The sequence below is a fragment of the Bombina bombina genome, chromosome 4, assembly GCF_027579735.1.
Source record: "Bombina bombina isolate aBomBom1 chromosome 4, aBomBom1.pri, whole genome shotgun sequence".
Taxonomy (NCBI): domain Eukaryota; kingdom Metazoa; phylum Chordata; class Amphibia; order Anura; family Bombinatoridae; genus Bombina; species Bombina bombina.
Genome location: NC_069502.1, coordinates 746367248 through 746390156, shown reverse-complemented (window position 1 = coordinate 746390156; position 22909 = coordinate 746367248). Strand labels below are relative to the sequence as shown.

The window sequence follows — 22909 nt, the reverse complement described above, 5'->3', positions numbered from 1 at the left end:
AAAAAAACATTCCCAATTAGACGCTTTCCATAAGGAATGGCTTGATGAATTAAAACCTGTCTGTACTTTTCAGCATTCATGATACCATCAATTTGGACAATAACACCACTGGCAGAAATGCAGCCCCAAACCAGGACAGACCCTCCACCATGTATCACTGAAGGCTGCAAGCACTGATTCTTCCATCTCTCTCCAACTCTTCTTCTCACAGATCGTCGAGGAATGGACCCAAAAATTTCAAACTTTGATTCGTCACTCCATAATACTCTTTTCCACTGATCTTTATTCCAATCTTTGTGAGCTTTAGCATATCTTAGCCTTTTAAGCCTGTCCCCCTTTGAAAAAGTGGTTTCTTGACTGCTACCCTTCCACAAAGACCATTCCTGATTAAGCTTCTTCAGACTGTAGAATGGGCAACATGGAATCCAGATGAAGCTGCCAAATGCTGAGCCAGGTCCTTGCTGGACTTGTTCCGGTCTCTCAAAGAAGAAACTCTGAGAAACTTCTCATCAGATTTTGAAAGTTTTCTTGGCATTCCAGTCCTTTTTTTTTGTCCTTGACTACTCCTGATTCTTTAAATTTCTTCATAACAGTTTGAATGCAACATCTTGAGTATCCAGTTTTTTTGCTGATTTCCCTTCGAGAATGACCTTGAAAATTGGTCTTATTAGCAAGCTTCCAATGAATTAATCTCATACCACATGTGTATATAATGCTCAAGCATATCTTGCACAAATCTGGTGTAATAGACCTTTTTCACAGCAGTCATTTTGACATTAAATAGTAGGACAAATACAGGTGTTAACAATGACATTAATTAGGTTTCCATTCAATTTTGCTCAAGTGTAAGGGGAGGTCACACTAAATAGTTGCCACTTTAGCCTAAAAATGTGTTTTTTCTGGGGGTTTTTTCTGTTATTTTAATACTGCATACAAATATCCTGTATTTTCTGGTTGTATTCTTATAAAGAGACTGAGAAATAATTATATATGGTCATTACCATTACTAAATAACAAATCTATTGGTGGCCTAAGACTTTTGCACAGTATTGTATATAGGAATATCTATTTATAAATACTTAGAACATATTCTGCTATGTGCAGAACATTGGAATGTGAAATATTTACAGTAAATACACACTATAACAACTTTATTAAAAATGAATGTTGCATAAATATGATTTTACATGTTTTCATCTACTTAACTTGAAAGTGCTACAATGCACTTCTATATATGTCTATATATGTATACATATGTATTTATATGTGTATATATGTCAGTAAATACATAAACACACATATAAATACATAAATACATGTGTACACATACTGTATATAGACATATATATGTAGAGTATATACTGTTATATATGTATTATATATATATATATATATATATATATATATATATATATATATATATATATATATACACACATACCTATACATATTTAGACATGTATATGTATGTATCTCTACATTAAAGCCCTTTGAAGCCTTTTATTCTAACACCTAAGACCTGATATCTGAGTCCTTAGAACTTTTGTGTGCAATATTGTTTTTGAATCATTTTTATTAGATGTTGTTATTATGAGTGTAACTATACTTTGTAATGTATTTTTGATGCGTTTTGTGACACTTTTTTGTTTCTCAAAACAGTTAACCACAGCTGTGAGGATTTTGTAATCATTCTAGCGTAAATCGTGATTGTGCTCAAGCCATCACGTCTACTGTCATTTCATAATACCAGCGCTAAGCCCGACAAGCGCAAACACCCGCGATAAACCCCTTATCACTCGCGCATTAACGTTAGCGCTTTTCTCGTAATTTGGCCCATAATTAGTAATATTCACATAGCTACAAAACACTAAGGCTATGACTCCTTGTCTGTATTACAAAATCAGTTGTCAACACTGCAGCTAGCTCTGCTTCCAAATAGAGTTTTTTAGCTTGGTCTCGTAAGAAAAGCACAGGCTTGCGTTTCATCTTATCTGTGCAATCAGACATTAATCTTATCTTTAACAAATCTTACGCTATTGATCTATTTGTCAGTCAACCCCTGGGGATGTGTCTCAGACATATTATTATTTTCACTCCTAACCTTTTGAAGTCATTAGAGATTTTTGGATTGAAATAACATCTCTATGCTGAACACACACAGATCTTTAAAAACCTGATCCTAGAATTCAATTCAGACCTTGATAATGGGGTCTTTGATTATGACTACATTTTAGAAAGCACCTTCTATGCTGTAGATTTATGATGACTCAGATTATGTGGCGACATTGCCAAAAATTCTAATACATTATATGCCAATGTCAATGACAGCATCATTCCCATAATAAATGAAAGATGATATATTATTGTCATTGACTCATGCTTAATATTGTTCATTCACTTAGTAGTGGATTATTTAAAGTTCACTTGGACTACAAGCTGCAAAAGCTGTGTGGGGTCCACTCCCTCACAGGATTCAATAAGGGGATTAATTAAAAAGCCTTTAAATGGACAGGAAACCCATTTTTTTTTCTTTCATGATTTAGGTACAACATACAATTTTAAACAACTTTCCAGTTTACTTCTATTATCAAATTTCCTTCATTCTCTTGGTATCATTTGTTGAAGGAACATAAATTCACTACTGATTTCTAACTGAAAACATGGGTGAGCTAATGACAATTGGTAAATTTATGCAGCCACCAATCAGCAGCTAGAACCTCCTGAGCTTTCCTAGATAAACTTTTCAGCAAAGGATAACAAGAAAAGGAAACAAATTAAATCATGAATGTTTAATTATGACTTCACTGTCCCTTTAATTAAGGACATTCTCTACACTTCTTTATGGAAGAAGATAGAAATGCAGAACAGTAAAATAGACAATGAAATGTGAGTGTTCTTCAATCTTCACTTTAGATGTCATATTTTGTATACTGCAATTATTTGACAAGTATAAATGCTAAAACACCCAATTTTATTTTATTTTGTATACAATGCAAAATGGGTCTTGTATTGTCAAATAAGTTTTATCACACATTTTAAGATATTCAGGTTGTATCTTGCATCCCCACGTGAGATAATATTTTCCACCTAACCCAATTAATTGGACAGACAAAAAAGAAATCCAATCTAAACTGTATAGGTCTCAAATACTGCTAATCTTCATTATACCATACTCCAAGAAAGGTATAAAATAAATAGACAAACACAAACAGGTACAGAGAGTGCTAACAAGGTGATTTGAGAAGTTAATAATAAGATATAAGTAATAATTTAATAATGTATTCAATGCAAAAAAACACATTAATAAATGGAAAAAAGACACAGGTGTCTTAACAGAATAAAAAATTTCAAGTATCACACATGATCAGTACTGATACTTTCTTTGCCTAATTTTCTGCATTAAGCTAACATGTAGGTGTGCAATGTGACCCAAGAAAAGATGGCCCATAGGAGGCGCTATAAACCAGTAAATATAGTCTATTTCACAATAATTAGTGGCATTAGATGCCAAAAATGTTCCTAGAACAGATATACACATATTTAAAAGCAAACTAATGGAAATGTCCTTGGAAAGAGGGGCTAGAGGCCATCCAATTACCAACATTGACCACAAGATAGATTTATTTAATGAGCTCCCAAAGGTATCAAGTGATGAGGCTGCATCTCTTCAACAAAGGATGATATAGTCCTGAAATTAGAAAGGTAAAAAGAAGCGCCTCATGTGCAGATCAGAAGGTCTTACGTCTGGATAAAGTGCACCAAACGAATCACAGGGTACTCACATTTGGTGAAAGCACCCAGTTGTGCTAATAGATGCAGTCTGATATCTTACGGTGTATCAGCTCACCACCTCCCGCATTACAGGAACAGTATCCGATATCAGATAGAACATCAATGATGGTATGCTGTATTAAATTGGCAGGCCCTTACTAGTTTAAAAATGTATTAAAATCAATTAAAAACAAGTAGTATGTGCTGGTGGAGTCCACTACATGTGTCTCCACCAATCAATGTAATGCAACGCATTTCTCGGCTTCCTCAAACAGATGTTTCCTCAGGCATCTACATGTAGGTATGTATGCTAAAATGCTAACTGTATCGCACAGTCTCTAATGAGAATCCAGTAGAGTGTCCAATAAAATCAGCTTTATAAAATCAGGTTGATACGGAATAGGTGTAAAAAACACTTGCTAGTAAAAATTAGTCCATTCAAACTCCATAGATATGTTCTGGAGCAGTAAGGGTCTTTCTTATGATCGATCTACTCCAAAATGCAGTCACGTGACTACATTTTGGCCAATAGACTGCTGAGTATTGTAGATCAATATAGACAAAATATTCAAATTGAAATAATACAAAAGTGTGCACAAATAATGATAGTAATCCACAGTAAGGATAGCATATCTTATTATCCTGCAGATAAGGTAATATGTTTTCCTAAATTGTGTTCCCCCTGTACTCAATAATATCCCTTAATCGTGGTTAACACTTGCTAGTCAAAATGAGTCCATCCAAACTCCGTAGATATGTTCCAGAGCAGTAAGGATCTCTCTTATGATTGATCTACTCCAAAATGTGGTCACGTGACTACATTTTGGCCAATAGACTGCTGAGTATTGTAGATCAATACTGAAAAAAATATTCAAATGGAAATAATACAAAATTCTGAGTTATTGTGCACATATAGTTATAGTAATCCACAGTAAGGATAGCCTATCTTATTATCCTGCAGATAAGGTAATATCTCGGGAGTAAGTTCCCTCCAACCATATGCAATGGCCCCCAAAGAAATATACTCACAAGTATATTTCTTTGGGTACCATTGCATATGGTTGGAGGGAACTTACTTCAGAGATAATACTCCATTGAAGCACATTCTTTTTTTCTTCTTGTGTTACTCAGATTATTGGTTTCTGTGAAGAGCTGCCCTTTGGTGGGATCACGGGAATCATCATTAGCCTTTGGTGGCGCCTCTGTGATTCTTACTATCACTGTTGTTTCAGTGTGAACTGAGCATCTATTTTTTATATCACAGATAATGTAATATGTTTTCCTAGATTGTGTTCCCCCTGCACTCGATAATATCCCTTAACCTTGGTATAACGGATATGGAGTAGTGGTATAAATACGTTCATATAGGTCCGTTCAGCAAGGCAATGCAAACCCTGATTGTAGTGGTAAATTAAAAATATGATGTAAATCAGATCTTCTACAGCTCCATAGAGATAAATATAAACATTATATTTGGTCGCTCCGTTGGGTGGTGTATCAAAAGACAAACAATGTACAAAGTATCCTTATGCCAATATTAAAATACTCTGCAGAGTCGTTAGTTCAGTTTCTCCCTAATAGTTGTGAAGACGAACATATAATCTCCACTAAATGCCCCTGTAGGGACACAGCCACAATGATCAACACTCTTCAGCTTGAGAGCCTTTATCATGATACCTGGCTGTGTACAAGTTCAGGCCTTTTAAACTGTCTTCTCAACATCTGGGTGTTTGTAAAAAAATCTTAACCCTTACTGCTCCGGTGAAAAGTCCCAGTTGTTGTTCATCCTTAAAGGTACAAAAAAGGCAATTTACAGTCCTGTTTTATCGATGCTAAAGTACAATGCTATACATTTGTAAATTAAAGGGTCAGTTTGCCACAAAAAAATATCTTATCTTATGCCTATGGTATCCCTACCTATATTGCATTTTCTATACTTTAGTACCTATAAAGGCTGTAGAAAAGCTGTGTAAACAAAGCCAGCAGAAGAAATTACACTCCCAGTTGCGGGGGCGGGGGTAGGAGAGATAAGATAAAATAAGGAGATCTGATTTCCCTGTAAGCTAAAGCCATTTTGGACTAGATTACGAGGGGAGCAGTAATTTGCTCTCCCGCCTTTGTGTTACTTTAGCTAAAAGTAAGCTTTTTGCGTGCCTTGGGTTATGCGCATATTACAAGTTGAAAGTAAAACATTTTTGCACAAGAGCTAAACCGGCGCGCACAAAAAGCTAAACTTTGAATAACACAACAGCGTTAACGTATTCCTCCATAGACTTCAATGGAGCACAAAAAAGTAAAAAAAAATATAACACCCTTACTCACGCACAAACCCAAACGCGTTTTCTCAAGTGCGCTAACCCAACATGAATATTTCACATTCCAATGTTCTTCACATGGCAGAATATATTATTCTTACATACATATACAGGGAGTGCAGAATTATTAGGCAAATGAGTATTTTGACCACATCATCCTCTTTATGCATGTTGTCTTACTCCAAGCTGTATAGGCTCGAAAGCCTACTACCAATTAAGCATATTAGGTGATGTGCATCTCTGTAATGAGAAGGGGTGTGGTCTATTGACATCAACACCCTATATCAGGTGTGCATAATTATTAGGCAACTTCCTTTCCTTTGGCAAAATGGGTCAAAAGAAGGACTTGACAGGCTCAGAAAAGTCAAAAATAGTGAGATATCTTGCAGAGGGATGCAGCACTCTTAAAATTGCAAAGCTTCTGAAGCGTGATCATCGAACAATCAAGCGTTTCCTTCAAAATAGTCAACAGGGTCGCAAGAAGCGTGTGGAAAAACCAAGGCGCAAAATAACTGCCCATGAACTGAGAAAAGTCAAGCGTGCAGCTGCCAAGATGCCATTTGCCACCAGTTTGGCCATATTTCAGAGCTGCAACATCACTGGAGTGCCCAAAAGCACAAGGTGTGCAATACTCAGAAACATGGCCAAGGTAAGAAAGGCTGAAAGACGACCACCACTGAACAAGACACACAAGCTGAAACGTCAAGACTGGACCAAGAAATATCTCAAGACTGATTTTTCTAAGGTTTTATGGACTGATGAAATGAGAGTGAGTCTTGATGGGCCAGATAGATGGGCCCGTGGCTGGATTGGTAAAGGGCAGAGAGCTCCAGTCCGACTCAGACGCCAGCAAGGTGGAGGTGGAGTACTGGTTTGGGCTGGTATCATCAAAGATGAGCTTGTGGGGCCTTTTCGGGTTGAGGATGGAGTCAAGCTCAACTCCCAGTCCTACTGCCAGTTTCTGGAAGACACCTTCTTCAAGCAGTGGTACAGGAAGAAGTCTGCATCCTTCAAGAAAAACATGATTTTCATGCAGGACAATGTTCCATCACATGCGTCCAAGTACTCCACAGCGTGGCTGGCAAGAAAGGGTATAAAAGAAGAAAATCTAATGACATGGCCTCCTTGTTCACCTGATCTGAACCCCATTGAGAACCTGTGGTCCATCATCAAATGTGAGATTTACAAGGAGGGAAAACAGTACACCTCTCTGAACAGTGTCTGGGAGGCTGTGGTTGCTGCTGCACGCAATGTTGATGGTGAACAGATCAAAACACTGACAGAATCCATGGATGGCAGGCTTTTGAGTGTCCTTGCAAAGAAAGGTGGCTATATTGGTCACTGATTTGTTTTTGTTTTGTTTTTGAATGTCAGAAATGTATATTTGTGAATGTTGAGATGTTATATTGGTTTCACTGGTAAAAATAAATAATTGAAATGGGTATATATTTGTTTTTTGTTAAGTTGCCTAATAATTATGCACAGTAATAGTCACCTGCACACACAGATATCCCCCTAAAATAGCTAAAACTAAAACCAAACTAAAAACTACTTCCAAAAATATTCAGCTTTGATATTAATGAGTTTTTTGGGTTCATTGAGAACATGGTTGTTGTTCAATAATAAAATTAATCCTCAAAAATACAACTTGCCTAATAATTCTGCACTCCCTGTATATATATATATATATATATATATATATATATATATATATATGTGTGTGTGTTTTTTATATATGATGTTACCTATATATATATATATATATATATATATATATATATATATATATATAGAAATAAAAAATTACTGAGAACATCTTACCCTAAGTGAAGAACATTGGAATGTGAAATTTACAGGAAATACATAGCTAAAACATGTTTTCGGCTATTTAATGCACCTATATGTGTACATATGTTTTTATGTGTTTATATGTGTATATATGTCTGTTAATATATATATATATATATATATATATATATATATACAAAACACGGACAATTTTGACAATATTGCCAACACCAATGGCAAAAATGCAGCCCCAAACCAAGAAAGACCCTCCACCATGTTTCACTAAAGGCCACAGTCACTCATTCTTCCATCTCTCTCCAACTCTTCTTCACACTTTTTGTCGATGATTGGACCCAAAAATTACAAACTTGGATTTATCACTCCATGATAATCTTTTTCATTGATCTTCATTCCAATGTTTGTGAGCTTTAGCATATCTAAGCCTTTCCACCCTGTTTCCCTTTCCGAAAAAGTTGTTTCTTGGCTGCTACCCTTCCACAAAGACCATTCTTGATCAAGCTTCTTTGGACTATAGAAGGGTCAACTTGGCATTCCAATGAAGCTGCCAGATGCTGAGCCAGATCCTTGCTGGACTTCTTCTGTTCTCTCAAAGAAGAAATGCTGAGACACTACTCATTAGGTTTTCTTGACCTTCCAGTCCTTTTTGTGTACTTGACCTCTCCTGATTCTTCAAATTTCTTCATAACAGCTTGAATACCACATCTTGAGTATCCAGTTTGTTTGCTGATTTCCCTTTGAGAGTGGCCTTGCTGATGCAAAAGTATGATTTTATGTCTGTCAAATTCTGTGATCTTTGACATTTTGAATTGAATGATGTGATTGAAAGTTGGTCTTATTAGCAAGCTTCCAATGAATTAAACTCATACCACATGTGTATGTAATGCTCAAGCATGTCTTGCATAAACCTGGTGTTTTCACAAGAGTCATTTAAACATGAAATAGTTGGACAAATACAGGTGTTAGCAATGACATTAATTTGCTTTCCATTCTATTTAGGTTTCCGAGAGCCAGGTTCCTGCTATTGCTCAAGTGTAAGGGGAGGTTACACTAAATAGTTGCCACTTTAGCCTATAGAAGCATTTTTTTCTTCTGTTTTTTTATTACTGCATACAAATATCCCGTATTTTCTGGTTGTATTCTAATAAAGAGACTGAGAAATAATTATATATGGTAATTCTATCCTTGCTAAAACAACAAATCTAACGGTGGCCTAACATTTTTGCACAGTACTGTGTGTGTGTATATATATATATATATATATATATATATATATATCCTCCATGTGTATCTGCACTCACAATGTCCTTCAGTCGCCAACCAGGGTGCCAGATCAATAATATTCACAGTAAATTTCAACATAGGACTGCACTCACTGGGTTTTTCAAAAAATACTTATTTATTAAGGTAACGTTTCTGAGTTCACAGACCCCTTCCTCAGACCAGAACAAACATGCAACTGAACACAGTGACTTATAAATACATTAAGCCCCACCCACCACCAAATCAAATGTAAATTGCGCCAAAACTGGGGTTGTCATGGTGATAACCCCTGCACCCCTCAGTGTGACCATACTACTAATCCAAGAGGTCATACAAGAATCAAAACTATACAGATGGTTAAATAAATACATAAGTCAATAAATATATCAATCAATAAATATAGACATATACGTGTCCCTGTTCATATCTCAGCAAGTATAAATATAGACATATACGTGTCCCTGTTCATATCTCAGCAAGTAATGTACAAGAGAATAACCCGTGCCACAATTGATAACAGACCAACAGTCATATGTAGCACATTTTGTCATAAGGGTTATAAAAGTGTATCAAATCCTACAAGAAACACACTGTTTAATTGTGTCCCAACGCACTATAATATGTATCCATTCTTAAGTATATGATAAACAGACACTTCAAAGCATAATATATGTGGTGTTTACAAAAGCTACTAAAGCCAGATCGTAATGAGAAAAATATATATGCTCAATAATCTCATACCGGTATTACCCATCCTACCTTATAGTCAAATGTGTAGCATGTTCATGGTGCTGTTAATTTTACTGGCCATATCAGGCTCCAAATACTGGGCAGAGTGGATCGTATCAAAGTAACAAATATTGCCGTTGCTATATACCAGGTGCCAAAAAAACCCAGCTCCAACGCCCGTAGTGCTCCTTAGCCTAGCGCATGGCTAATTAGCATATACTGATGACGTGTGCATGTGTTCACGCGTAGTCATGGAAACACTGTTGTGAGATTCAATACATTTAGTGAGCGATCCTGACGGCCTGTTATACTAGCGCTAACTAAGAACAGGGATTAATTGAGAGATCACACTAAATAGAATGATGTTATATGGGCATATATTGAACCTAGGTAGGCTAAGATTGAAACAGCTAATAAGTAAATTCACCTCTAGACCCCCCGGTGGGTCATAAATCATACTGTAGTGTATGCAAAGCCAGATAGTGCATATAGTGCATAAAAGATGTTTACACATAAAGAAAGCAGGGTGTGTGCAAAAAAGCAATGTGCCATGCAACGTTAAAAGCAATGTTATAACCACTGTCCTACAGACATCGCTGGAGAGGAAGAGCGATGCTATACATTATCCCTAGATGCTAAAAATAATTCTGCCATTGAATAAACACGTATGGTGACAATTAAGCCAAACAGAGAGTGATCCTTATCAGGTATATGCATACAAATATATGACAAAAAAGAATAAGACTTTGTGCCTGGACACCCACGTGTCCATACAGTGGAACCTCAAAGTATATCATTGGTTCACTGTTATAAATGGCAATCAAAGTTAACCATGATGTCCTATGCAAGCTTTTAAAAGCGTGCTACCAATTTTATGCTGGTACCCTTGATCCAGGAGGGAATGTGTCGATTCTCACAATTAGTTCCTGTGTTTGGTTGTGATACATCCACACAGAGTCCATAGTAGGACCTTCAAATAATCACAGGGTATCCAAGGTACCCCATCGCTACCCATGTGCCATGTATTAATGTGACCTGCTTCCATCTGTGTGCAGCCATCACAAAGGCCCAAAAAAAGGCTATTAAGGAGGTCCCACCAAGTGTGTATCACACTAGAGCATATGAAACTCACTGGTTAGTTAACCAACTAAAGTACATCAAGGATGGGCCAAACCAGTGTGCATCACATGTAATCCACTGGTCAATACTCCAGTGCTTACTTGTGTCCCACCATCGCGGGCGAATCACACCAGGTGAATCATCACAAGAGCGGAGTACTTAGTAGTCAATCTACATTGGTATCAGAGGAAGCAGTGCCAATCATTAGACATATTCAGGCCTTTGGGGTATAGGGTACCAAGTCTATGAATCCATCTAGACTCCATCTGGAGTAGGGTTCTATCCCTGTCTCCCCCTAGTTTGAGGGCTGGAACATGGTCAATTAAGATGAACCTCAAGTCAGTTACTTTATGTTTGGCCATAAGAAAATGTCTTGCCACGGGTTGGTCTGTTACTCCTTTGTCCAAGGCGATCCTTATGGCTGATCTGTGATTAGCCATCCTTAGTCGTGCATTGTCCGTCGTTTTTCCTACATAAAATTGGCCACAACAGCAGCTCAATAGGTAGATCACATGAGTAGTAATTGATACATTTATTAACTTATGTATTTATTTAACATCTGTATAGTTTTGATTCTTGTATGACCTCTTGGATTAGTAGTATGGTCACACTGAGGGGTGCAGGGGTTATCACCATGTTTTGGCGCAATTCACATTTGATTTGGTGGTGGGTGGGGCTTAATGTATTTATAAGTCACTGTGTTCAGTTGCATGTTTGTTCTGGTCTGAGGAAGGGGTCTGTGAACTCAGAAACATTACCTTAATAAATAAGTATCTTTTTTGAAAAACCCAGTGAGTGCAGTCCTATGTTTAAATTTACTATATATATATACCGTTCAATGTACAGTGTCACCCTCCTTGAGACATCTGCCTGGGTGCAAACATGCAATGAATATTCCTTGAAAAACGAATGCACTCTCAGGTCTTTATTTAGGTGAAGAAAAACAGGTGCTGATGAAGGGGAAGAATTCCCTGAAAACGTTCCATTAAAGAGATTGTTTTTCTTCACCTAAAAAAAGTCCTGAGAGTGCATTCGTTTTTCAAGGAATATATATATATATATATATATATATATATATATATATATATATATATATATATATTTTCCCTATGGGCCTTGCACCCTGACTTGTCTGGGGTTTACTGCTTGGGACTCTGGGGACAGCACAGCCTCTTGAGAGTGGTATTGAGCACCCAGGGTTGAGCATGCTGCACGGTCAAAGGATGTGTACCCAGTCCAATCTGAGAGTGCAGGCCCCTTCCGTGTTTTGTATGTATATATATATATATATATATATATATATATATATATACATACAGTATATATATATATATATATATATATATATATATATACACATATACATATTTAGAATGTATATATTTCTATTTTAAAGCCCTTTTTTAGCCCTTTTTTTTTTCTAATACCTGAGACCTCATATCTTTGAGTCCTTATAATTTCTTATGCATTTTTAAAAATTATTTTATTAGATAGTGTTATTATGAGTGTAACTGTACTTTTAAGTGTATTTTTGATGTGTTTTGTACAACTTTTTAGTCAAGCGTAAAATTTTACCAGAGCTCTGAAGTCACTCTATCCCTCGTGCGTTAAATTCAATTGTGCTCAAGCAAACGAGTTTACTTTCAACCTGTAATTCGTACACTACTTCAGACGTGTGCAAAGAGCAGAGATAAATCCCTTTTCACGTGCACACAAAAATTAGCGTGCCATTTGTAATCTAGTTATTTCTTATACATAAAGAAGCAAGTTATCACACATTTTATACTCTGCAGCTTGTATAACAAGTCATTGAAAAAACATATTAAGGGAAAAACTATTTTACAGTACACTTCTCTAGTAAGAAACTGATAACCTTCAAACCGCTCAAAGTGTATCCCCTTTACCTATCAATTTCAGTGAAGTTGCCTGGGCTGGACTGGGAATAAAAAGTGGCCCTGGAAATATGTGAAGACTAGCCCTATTTTCTGTTGAGTCTGTAGATTGCACTCACCCCATTTTAATTAAAGGGACACTGAATCCCATTTTTTTCTTTTGTGATTCAGATAGAGCATGCAATTTTAAGCAACTTTCTAGTTTACTCATATTATCAATTTCTCTTCGTTCTCTTGCTATCTTTATTTGAAAAAGAATGCATCTAAGCTTTTTTGGGGGTTCAGAACTCTGGATAGCACTTTTTTTTATAGGTGGATGAATTTATCCACCAATCAGCAAGGACAACTCAGGTTGTTCACCAAAAATGGTCCGGCATCTAAACTTAGAGTAAATTAGAAAGTTGCTTAAAATGTCATGCTCTATCTGAATCACGAAAGAAAACATTTGGGTTCAGTGTCCCTTTGAGGGGATTACTTTGATTCTTCTTCCCCCCAATTTTTTTTTTCAGAATTAAATTATATTAGTTTATTATTTAAAAAATCCAGATTATTTTAATAAAGGCATCATACAAACCAATTTCATGCATGACTCCATCAAAGTGTGAAAATTATTATTTATAGTGTGACCTGGTGTCACTCTGTCTCACAGTGTGACTTGACTAGACACTAGAAACCATTTAAAGGAGGGCTACTAAATGGTACGTGGTCTTGGAGATAAAACTTACAAGTGATAAAAGGAGAAACAGATGCATCTCCTCACCAGCAGCACTACCCCATTAAATTGAAGCTGACCAGGCCCAGCTGCGGTGGCCCCACTAGGAATTCTTCTGGGGTCCTGCTACGCCAATCTGGACTTGGAAGCTGCTAGCTTTAGTCCCAGCAATATTTAAGTAATTCAGAGATAGTAAACAACCAAGCCCTACACCGAAGCTCAAGAATTCTTCACTCTAGAAGGATCTATGTCCTGGAATAAAAAATGTCAATATAGGTAGTATTTCTTCTTTTTATCCTAAAATGAATTAATTAGTTTATTGTTCAGTTACACATAAATTACGTTCTCTACACCAAGGCTATTTAAAGGGACAGTCTAATCAAAATTAAACTTTCATTATTCAGATAAGACATGTAATTTTAATCAACTTTCCAATTTACTTTTATCATCAAATTTGCTTTTTTTCTCTTGGTATTCTTAGTTGAAACTAAACCTAGGTAGGCTCATATGCTAATTTCTAAGCCCTTGAGGGCTGCCTCTAATCACATGTTTTTTAAATTGCTTTTCACAACAAAAGACTTGATAGTTCATATGGGCCATATAGATAACACTGTGTTCAAGCACAGAAAGTTATTTAAGATTTAGCACAACACAATGCTAAATGCAAATCAATAGATAATAAATGATCACAGTCATGTGATCAGGGGGCTGTCAGAAGGTTCTTAGATACAAGGTAATCACAAAGGTAAAAAGTATATTAATATAACTGTGTTGGTTGTGCAAAACTGGGGAATGGGTAATAAAGGGATTATGTATCTTTTAAAACAATAAACATTATATTGTAGACTGTCCCTTTAAATAACTCTTCCTCTTTGTATTTAGTGCCATCATTTTCTATGTTATACCCACATTCATTAATGGCATTATACTTAGGAATATATTTTTCTCTAATCAATACACTGATATCTCAAAAATGATCTGTCACTATTCTGATTATTTCCAAGACTCATCTAAAAACAACTCTTCAATAAACATCAAAAGGATCTGAGTAAATAACAGATTTAATAAACCTCATGTAATGCATCTACCTGACCAAAGTCAACCAATGAATCTATCATTTACTCAATCAATCAATGCCATTTAGCTATCCTACAATGTAACCACAAAAAAAACATAAAAGAAAGAAAAAGTAAAAATTGGCAAAATGTTTCCAACAAAACAAAACGTAATCACTAAAATTAGTAAAATATTGTTCAAGGTACCTTTCTAAGAAAATTGATGCAAAGATGAAACATATTAAGAGAATTCTCAACACAAAGAAGCTATAAAATTATTTCTTTATTTCTTTTAAACATAGGATTCTTTTTAGCATAGACAGTGATAAGGAAATTGGAGAGAGATCATTTCTGTAATATGAGAAGATACGTTTCAAGCCAAAATTGATTACATCCTGATGTAAAAATTTGGCACTGGCACATAAGTACACATGTTAAATTATATCAAAGGAAGCCACTTAGAACTGCATATAAGCCAAGTTACTTACAACATCAAATCCAAAATAAACCATAAACGTTATCTGCATATTTAGGGACAATTAAGGCCATTTAACTGGCAAAATGTCAACCAAACAAAAAGGATATGCTTGATATTTTGTTTCATTGCCTTGTGCACATATGGATATAAATAGTATTAAATTCCTGTGTTTAAATATGTGTTAGTCATTAAGTGATTTACTCTGGTAATTTTTTTTCTTGACTTTAGCACAGTTAACATAGTACATGCTTTTATCTTTAGAGACTAGATCAGACAAGTGTTTTACATATTTTAAAATTCTACTGTAGGCTATAAAGTGGAATAGTGGATTTGTTTTTAGAAACCCTTAGTTATTATTATGAGGAAAAAAACTAATGATACATATACACATAAATAATATAAATGAATATTTGTAAAATCACAGAAATGACAAATAGTTAATAGGGACATTAAAATAATCTTGTTCTATCTATCTATCTATCTATCTCTCTCTATCTCTCTCTCTCTCTCTCTCTCTCTCTCTCTCTCTCTCTCTCTCTCTCTCTCTCTCTCTCTCTCTCTCTCTCTCTCTCTCTCTCTCTCTCTCTCTCTCTCTCTCTCTCTCTCTCTCTATATATATATATATATATATATATATATATATATATATATATATAAATATAAATATATATATATATATATATATATATATATATATATATATATATCCAAGTTATAACACAAGCACTCACTGGACTTGATAAAGGTGAAATAAAAAGTGTTTTATTCCATATAAACAAGTGAGGTTTCGGGGTGTCCACCCCTTCATCAGACCAACACCCCTGAAACGTCACTTGTTTATATGGAATAAAACAGTTTTTATTTGTCTGATGAAGGGGTGAACACCCCCCAAACGTCACTTGTTTATATAGAATAAAACACTTTTTATTCCACCTGTATCAAGTCCAGTGAGTGTTTGTGTTGTAACTTGGATATTTGAACTTTCTATAGCACCCTGGCAGAATTTAAATTTACTGTTTGTGGGAGTGCAGTTATTTCAGTGGATTATATATATATATAAAATATAGAGACAAGTGAACTCTCACGAACGGTATCACAAATGCTAGGGTGCTGGAATATGGGTAATGATATAGCAGATAGAAGACAGCACTCTCTGGTCTTGATGTAACAGAAAATGTATTACAGTGACGTTTCGGGGAATACTCCCCTTCCTCAGGAATGGGAGTATTCCCCAAAACATCACTGTAATACATTTTCTGTTACATCAAGACCAGAGAGAGCTGTCTTTGTACCTGCTATATATATATATATATATATATATATATATATATATATATATATATATATATATATATAGCAGTAAATGTTATGGTACATAGACATACTCCTTAAAAAGCCTCAACTCACATTACTTTACTTTGTCTCCTTATTCACATTTACCTTGCCTCCTTTGCTGTGGCTAGCCAGGGATAGATAAACATGAGATCTTGCACATATCAAGCAACCACTGGGTAGCATATATGAGACACTAAAACATACGTCTGGGGTTTGTTGCCTTCCTTCTTTGAAAGGAAAATTACTTGGTACTTCAGGGCTTGACTCACTTTTGGGTGGATCAGATGGATATACTACAGGATATTTCTCCTTTAAAAAGGCATAATGAGCAAAAAGAGACTGCTACCTCAGTGACACTGATCTGTAGGACAAGCAAATAAGTCTTTCCAGCTTTTGTTCTTTCTTAATTGAGTGTATCTCTTTATTTTCTTTGTTTATTTATTTTCTTTGTTGCATATGCAAATTAATCTTGGGTCTCCAAGATAAAAGGAGAACGAAGAAAAATTGGTAATAGGAGTAAATTAGAACGTTGCTTAAAATTGCATGCTCTATCTGAATCATGAAAGAAAATAATTTGGTTTCTATATCCCTTTAATTATGAGGGGGGTCACTAAGCAGCAGAAGCATTTTATACCCCTCTGGTGCCCACGATCATGGTTTGGCCTGTCTGAAAACATTGTCGGACCATGTGTCTTCCATATGTCCTACTAAAAGTGAACCACTCAATCTCATCTACTACTAATCATCTAAATCATCTAAAATACTGTACCAAATCTCTGTGAAGCTGTAAATCGTTTGAATGCCAACTTCAAGTTCAACTCATTAGCACACTTTAGTAAATCATTGCCAAATGTGCAAATCTGGTACTCTTGTTAGTTTTTCCCTTTTTAGATAAACACAGAAGTAGTAACATTAATGAAATATTGTATTTGCACAAAGTTGCAATTTGTAGCATGGTAATGTTAGGCTACAAAAAAAAAGAAAAAGAAAAAAAAATTGCAAGGCATCTCATCATGCTCCTAATGACTAACAGAGACTGAACTATTGTTAGTTGTCCTGTGAATTTTTTGCTTTGAGTTTTTATGTTCTAAGAAAACATACTCAGAGTCAGCACCTTTGAATTCTCCACAGGCTTGTCCAAACCGCACTATTGCTTTTCCAAATAGCATCTGTTATTAAAGCTCACCACGGGTCATATGGGAAAGGATAAGAAAAATCACCATGAATATTTAAAGGGACATCAAAACAAAAATGTAAGCCCAAATATAATATTTAATTTATGCGAAATTAAAAAAATAAAAATAAAAAACGCACCTCACGAGCATAATTTATTTTACATGATTTTGCTATAAAACACATCTGAATACAGGTGGCCCTAATTTTACAACGGTTCAATTTACACCGTTTCAGAATAACAACCTTTTTTTCCAGTTATGTGACTGCTATTGAAAAGCATTGAGAAGCAGTGCATTTATTAACATAGCCAGTAGGTGGAGCTGTCTGCTTGTGTTGCAGCAAAGCTAAGCAAGCTGAAATTAATCAGTTTAATCAGACCTGAGCTATCGAGCAGCTGTCAAAGGAACAAGATCTTCCTGTCTATAAATCAATCCAGATTGGAATGCATAGAAAGAACTGTTTGCAGAAAAATGCATGTGAAGTCTGTGTTGTGTGATTATTTTATTAGCTTTATAATGCTGTTTAGCAAATGTTTTTGTTCATTTAACTTAGTTTAATAATATTTTTTGTGTTGTGTGATTATTTTATTAGGTGTATAATGCTTTTTAGCATTTAAAGTCTTCATTTCAAAGCTTTAAAAATAATGTATTAGGTGTTACTTATGACAATTTTGAGAGGGGCCTCGAACCTAACTCCCTCACTTCCCATTGACTTACATAATAAACTGGGTTTCAATTTACAACGGTTTCAATTTACAACCACTCCTTCTGGAACCTAACCCCGGCGTAAACTGAGGGCTACCTGTATTGTGCTTGTGCTTGCTCCACTCCCTTTAGTGGGTATGAAATGCTTACACCATACTTAAATATGGTCACATGGGCATAACCCTGCAGGTTTTTTTTTTTTTTTTTAAAGAGGTGACAATACATATAATTCAATCATCAAGTAATAACAGAAAAAAAGTCTGGAAACAATGTCCATTATTTATAACAAATTATACACATTATATATGTTATGCACATGTGGCCATATTTAAGTAGGGTGTAAGCATTTCCCAGTTATTGCTTAAAGGGACACAAGTCAAAATTAAAGTTTATTAATTCAGATAGAGCATGTAATTTTAAAAAACTTTTCAATTTACTTCCATTAACAAAATGTGCACAGTCTTTTTATATGTACACTTTTTGAGTCACCAGCTCCTACTGAGCATGTGCAAGAATTCACAGAATATACGTATATGCATTTGTGATTGGCTGATGGCTGTCACATGGTACGTGTATGCATTTGTGATTGGCTGATGGCTGTCACATGGTGCAGGGGGAGTGGAAATAAACATAACTTTGAAATTTGACAGAAAAAAAATCTACTACTCATTTGAAGTTCAGACTAAGTGCTATTGCATTGTCTTGTTATCTTGCATTTGTTGCAAATCTACTGTATTGACTGGTCCTTTAAATCTGCTCAGTTATTTTATATCTGTACCTGACTGGGTACAGCAATGAGCTGCTCTTGATATTAAAAATTCATTGTTTTGTAGGTATTTTGCAATATATATGTATATATGTACTATTTTTTTTTAATATAATATTTAATGTCCCTTTAAAAATCTAAGACAAAGTATGCTTATTAAAGGGATACAAAACCCAAAAATATACTTTTGTGATTCAGACACAGCATGCAATTTTAATAAAGATTTCACTTTAATTCCATTATTACATTTGCTTTGTTCCCATGATACTCTTTGTTGAAGAGATACCTAGGTAGGTGTGTTGACCACTACATGGCAGGAAATAGTGTTGCCATCTAGTGCTCTTGCAAATTGATAACATTTATGTAAAACTGCTGCCATATAGTGCTCCAGAAAGGTGCACGCTCCTGAGCTTAAAGGGACATGAAACCCAAACTTTTTCTTTCTTGATTCACATAGAGCATGGACTATTAAACAACCTTCCAATCTACTTCTATTATCTAATTTGCTTTATTCTCTAGGTATTATTTGTTGAAAAAGCAGCAATGGACTACAGGGAGCTAGTTAACGCACTTTGTGAGCCAATAACATGATGCATATATGTGCAGCCACCAATCAGCAGCTCCTGAGCATACCTAGGTATCCTTTTCAACAAGGGATACCAAGACAACTTAACAAAGTAGATAATAGAAGTAAACTGGAAAGTTGTTTAAAATCACATGCTCTATTGTAATCATGAAAGAAAAAAATGTTTTTAATGTCCCTTTAAGTCCCTGCTTTTCAACAAAAGATACCAATAAAACAAAGAAAGTGTGAAAGTTGTTTAAAATTGCATGCTCTATCGTAATCATGAAAGAAAAAAATGTTTTTAATGTCCCTTTAAGTCCCTGCTTTTCAACAAAAGATACCAATAGAACAAAGAAAGTGTGAAAGTTGTTTAAAATTGCATGCTCTATTGAAATAAAGAAAGAGAAATGTTGGGTTTCATATCTCTTTAAGGAAAAAACAAAAATGCACCACACACACGTGAGCACATTCTTGCTATAGCAACATTAGTATTTGTAATCACTTATTATATGGTGCTTTGAAGACATTTCTGCAGTTTTGTATAATTTGCTCTCCATCTATTCAACTGTGTTAAATGCCATTATCATCATCATTATACTCATTTATGCATAAAAAAACAAATTTGTTCTACTTTTCTGCACATTACAGTTATTAATAACAAGCTGCAATAACATATAGATAAGTCAATACAATAATCTGCAAACATGTTTGCTTATAGGACCATAAAATCATAACCATAAATGCTTATCACACACAAAGCTGAGGCACAAAACTATCTCAAAACAGTCCGGGACACACGGGGTTAACACAAATCATGACATTGGGAGTGCATCTGTTGCAAAATACAGCAAGTAATAACTGTGTAATATTATCTTATTAAGCAATAATAAATACATGTTAAATGTTAGATGCTGTATTTATCAGCAACACATAATTATTTCATAGCATTAACATAATAACCAATTGTATCTGTTCGTTCATGTAGTCTCCCCCTCAATCCCTTTAGGGCCAGTTAGTAAGAACGTTCCTGCACAGCCTAATAGTTCTTGTGTGAGCCAAGCCAAATACAGTGTGCATATGAGGATATAACATACTTTTTTCTGTTCATATACATGTGTGTGTGTGTGTATATATATATATGTGTATATGTGTGTGTGTTTGCATGTGTTTGTGATGTATGTGCATATGTGTGTTCATGTGTGTATATGTGTGTGTGTTTGCATGTGTTAGTGATGTGTGTGCATATGTGTGTGTATGTGTGTATGTGTGTGTGTTTGCATGTGTTAGTGATGTGTGTGCATATGTGTGTGTATGTGTGTATGTGTGTGTGTTTGCATGTGTTTGTGATGTGTGTTCATATGTGTATGTGTGTTTATGTATGTGTGTGTGTTTGCATGTGTTTGTGATGTGTGAGCATATGTGTGTTCATATGTATATGTGTGTATATGTGTTTGCATGGGTTTGTGATGTGTGTGCATATGTGTGTTCATATGTGTATGTGTGTATATGTATGTGTGTGTGTTTGCATTTGTTTGTGATGTGTGTGCATAAGTGTGTTTTCGTATGTGTGTATATGTATGTGTGTGTGTGTGTGTGCATGTGTTTGTGATGTGTGTGCATATGTGTGTTCATATGTGTATGTGTGTATATGTGTGTGTGTTTGCATGTGTTTGTGATGTGTGTGCATATGTGTGTTCATATGTGTATATGTGTATATGTATGTGTGTGTTTGCATGTGTTTGTGATGTGTGTGCATATGTGTGTTCATATGTGTATGTGTGTATATGTATGTGTGTGTGTTTGCATGTGTTTGTGATGTGTGTGCATATGTGTGTTCATATGTATATGTGTGCATATGTATGTATGTGTATATGTGTGTTTGCATATGTTTCTGATGTGTGTGCATATCTGTGTGTGTGTGTGCATATGTTTGTTCATGTGCATGTGTGTATATGTGTTTGCATGTGTTTGTGATGTGTGTGCATGAGCATATGTTTGTTCATATGTGTAGGTGTTTATATGTGTTTGCATGTGTGTGTGTATGTAAGCACATTAATGGTCAATCAATACCATTATCAAAAATCAACAACATTAGCAGGAATAAAATGCACAAAACATGCCATCAAATACTACACACATCACATACAATGATGAAGTGTTTAGTTGCATTAGAATACATTTGAGATATTGCTCTGGCTTTGCAGATAGCAACAAGCTGCTTTTGTAAAACTTCTAAGCAGAAAACTAAAATAATTCCAAATGAACAAACACTGAATGTGTGAGATACAGAAGGATCTATCACAGACAGTAGTAGACTGCAGTACAACACAATTCTTAAAGGCTTCCAGTAAAGTGGATACAAAAAAAGGGCAATTGGAAAAACTGATACAAATATAAATAACACACAACAAAGATAAAAAAAAAAAAAATAATTATCAGGTTATCTTTGCAAAAATTGATAGTGACAATTATCTAGGTGTTCACATTTATTATTTCAAATTGTCAGTTCTCCAAAGAAGATTAAACGTGTTTTTTTTTCTCCCAGAACATAAAATTGAGATTGGGATATTTTTTGTAACCTCACGTTTTGCTATTTCATAAAAATATATCTTCAATCAAAAAAAAAAAAAAAATATTCAAAAGAAAAATCGTTTTAACAATTTTATTAGTGGAAAAAAAATCAATAAATATTAGTTTTGAATAGCATTATAAAAACATATATTTATAGACAAAAAACATAATTACCTGTTAGTAGAGGAAAAGTTGATTTAAATTGTTATACTTTGATAAAAAATAAATCTTCAATCCAAAAATCCGGAAGAATATTAAAGACCCCAAGAAGACCATTAAATGCCTTTAAAGTTCAAATTCACTGTCTCCTGACTGGTTTGCTTTTACTTAAGAGGAGCCTTGTCTGGAATGGCTAATGAGAAGTGTGTAGATCTCTTTATATACTCGCTTCTTCAGAGCTGGCTGTCAATCAGCACCATAAGGAAGCACTTTTCAATAAGTTAAAAAAAAAAAAAAATCATTCCTCTGCTGGAATGACATAATCGTCCTCAGACCTGACAGTGTGCTCTAGACTTATTGAAGGTGATGCTGAAGCCTGCCCCCTTCTGTGAGTCATGAGGACATTCCCAGTCTGGGGAGGAGGGGGTTGGATAGTGGGAGCAGAACTGGAGTCAATTGCATTTTGCCTTTGTCTTCCATCTGACAGCCGGAG

The 22909-nt window shown here is 35.1% G+C and overlaps 1 protein-coding gene across 1 annotated transcript in view; it reads right to left on the bottom strand.

Moving 5' to 3' along the window:
* The window catches only part of THBS2 (thrombospondin 2), a 130133-nt gene extending 107513 nt beyond the window's left edge, over positions 1–22620 (bottom strand). The window contains exon 1 of the mRNA XM_053711002.1: positions 22432–22620. The gene's annotated coding sequence lies outside the window, so the exon portion shown is untranslated. The remainder of the gene's footprint in view (positions 1–22431) is intronic.
* Between the last annotated feature and the right edge of the window lie 289 nt (positions 22621–22909).